The following is a 3,263-nucleotide window of genomic DNA, read 5'->3' on the forward strand; positions in this document are numbered from 1 at the left end:
GGAAGACAAAGAAGCAGAAACCATATGAAAGAACAGAACAAAGATCAAGATATAATGGAGTCAAGTAATCTAACAGATGCAGAGTTCAAAACACTGGTTATGAAGATGCTCCATGAACTTTTGGGAATTGTAGAGAACTCCAACAAAGAGATAAAAATGGAAATTATAAAAGGGAACCAGTCTGAAATGGAGAACACATTATCTGAGATGAGAAGTATAGTAAATGGAATAAACAAAGTGAATAAAGAAGAGGACCCAATGCCCTATCTAGAGGACAGGAAAGCCAATCAGGACGCTCAATCAGAATGGCAAGAAAAAAGATGCCAAGACTATAAAAATAATTTATAGAGCGTATGGGACACTATTAAGGCTCCAAATATTCATCTGATCGGCATAACAGAAGAAAATCAAGATGTTGAACAGCTGTTTAAAGAAATAATGATGGAAAACTTTCCTAATTTGATGAAGGAAATGGACATAAAACCCCAGGAAGTTCAGAGAATTCCAAAAATCAGGGATCGAAAGAAACCCGCACCAAGACACATGATAATTAAAATGCCAAAGGTTAAATACAAAGAAAGAATATTAAAAGCAGCATGAGAAAAACAGATAGTTACTTATAAGGGAACACCCATAAGACTGGCAGCTGATATCTCAAAAGAAACTATGTAGGACAGAAGGGTTTGGCAAAAAATATTCGGCAGGATGAAGACCCAGGATCTACAACCAAGAATAATTTATCCAGCAAAGCTATCATTTAGAGTTGAAGGACAGATAAAGAGCTTCCCAGACAAAAATAAGCTAAAGGAATTTATCACCACTAAGCCAGTATTACAGGAAATGTTGGAGGGACTTCTTTAAGAAGAAAAAACGGGAATAAAGAATGGTAACAACTACATTTCTATCAACAAGTACCTTAAATGGAAAAGAATTAAGTGCTGCAGCCAAAAGATAGAGTGGCTGAAAGAATAAGAAAACAAGACTCCTACATATGAAAAGGAAGAGATGGAAAAAGATATTGCTTTGATGGACTTAGAAGGTATTTAAGTCAGACAGAGAAAGAAAAACACTATGTGATTTCACTTATATGCAGAATTTAGGGAATTAAAAGAACAAACTAATCAAAAACAGACTCACAAATATAGTGGACAATTTGGTGATGGACAGAGGGGAGGGGGCTTTGGGGGGCTGGGAGAATGGAGTGAAGGGTTAAAGAAGTACAAATTAGTAGCTGATGGATGGTCACGGGGATGGGGAGCACAGCATAGGGAATGCAATTAGCATTAATTCATCGGCTAAGTGGAGGGTCAGGGGAGGGAGGGAGAAATTGGGAGGATCATTTTGCTAACTATAGATGTCTAACTAATGTACTGTATACTTGAAACTAATTAAAATTTAAAAAATAAAAAAATTAAAAAGGAGGAGGGGAGAGAAAAGATTATCGAAAGAAAGTACGTGTTTGCTATTTGCTCTGACCATGAACTTTTGTATTTCTTGAAACATCCCTGTATTTTTAAGCAGCAGTACATTAAAAATATAGTTCATAAGAGGCTCTCAAAAAATTTAAAAAGAAGAAAAAAACTATTTCTGGCTTCGTCTTAACCTGGTGATCGTATAACCAATTTCAACATGTTCTGCCATTGAAAAGACATTACTTTTACAAAGGTAAAGAAGAGATAAGCAATAAATCTTGGTTTGAAAATGAAGATTTTGAAACAGTTTATAGCATTAATGTATTGGCTAGGTGGAGAACCAGAAGACAGAAGGAGCGTTTAGGGGGATTGTTTTATAAACTATATAAATGCCTAACCTATGTAGTGTATATTTGAAACTAATAAAATAAAATTTAAAAAAAGAATAATCCTACTTCAGTTTGAAGAACTGATATAAGGATGGAAAATGACTCGACTCTCAATTCTGTAAGCCATTTGCATTTATTTAACAAATATTTATAGGATATCTGTTACATGACAGGCCACACAAGGCCAAAAAACATGTCTCCATCTCAGACCTTCCTCTAAGTTCCAGACCCATGTATTCAATTACCTATTGGAAATGTACATCCAGGGCAGTGGTTCTCATATGGGGGTGAATTTGTTACCTGCCTCTGGGGGACATGTGGCAACATCTGGAGACATTTTTTTATAGTAACAACTGGGATGGCTAGTGCATGCTGCTAAATGCCTTACAATGCACAGGACAATCCCCACAATAGAATGCTCTCCAGTCCAAAATATTATCAGTGCCTAGGTTGAGAAAACCAGTTCTAGAGCAAGGTAAATGTTACTACCTACCCCTATGTGCACAGATGTAAAGTGGAACTCAACTTCAGAGTCTGACAACCCTTGATTAGAATAACCATGCTGACTCTTACCAGCCATATGTCCTTGGAAAATGTATGCAACTTCCATGAGTGACTTTTTCCATTTGAGCTGCCATAAAAATACTACAGATTTGGTAGCTTATAAACAATAGAAATGTATTTCTCACAGCACTTGAGGATAGAAGTTCAAGTTAGGGTGTCAGCATGGTCCAGTTCTGGTGAAAGCCCCTTCTTTTCATTGTAACTTCACATGGTGGAAGGGGCAAGGACTTCTTTTATATAATCACCTCCCAAAGGAGGCCCCACCTCCTAACACTACTACATTGGACATTAGGATTTCAACGTATGAATTTGGGAGGTTACACAAACATTCAGACCATAACAGTGAGCCTTAGTAGAGCATGCCTAGAGGAAGGAATTAGTTATAACAAGAAATACTGATAATTTGTAAGGAGTTAGAGAAACAGTAGGTAAAATGCCTAACACAGCGTCTGGCCAGTAGTAGACCTTTAAAGTGTTAATTTCCTTCCTGCCCCACTTCCTAAATTCTAAGGATGACTTTAACCTAAACTACATAGCCCTAAACAACCTAAAAGTGTCCTAAAGGGTTTCTGAAAATATGACAACAGGAAGGAAAATAAACTCATATAGACTTACATTGTGTATAAGAGTTGGCATCACTTCTGTGTTGTAGAGTCATCTAATGGAGATGGGATAGAGGAAAAATTGTCAACCCATTTCCAGTGTACCCTTACTGACGATTACTGGAGCCTTTTGCAGAGTTAACATCAGGAGTGTCCATTAACTGGACATCTGGGTTTTTCTTGTGGATCCATAAAGACAAATTCCCAGAGAGCAAAAACCATGATGATGAGTCTTCTGGAGAGGGCAATAGTGTGAAAGGGATATGTTGGTTCTAGTGCCTGACAAACTACTTTCT

The sequence above is a fragment of the Pteropus vampyrus genome, unplaced genomic scaffold (assembly GCF_000151845.1).
Source record: "Pteropus vampyrus isolate Shadow unplaced genomic scaffold, Pvam_2.0 Scaffold653, whole genome shotgun sequence".
Classification (NCBI taxonomy): domain Eukaryota; kingdom Metazoa; phylum Chordata; class Mammalia; order Chiroptera; family Pteropodidae; genus Pteropus; species Pteropus vampyrus.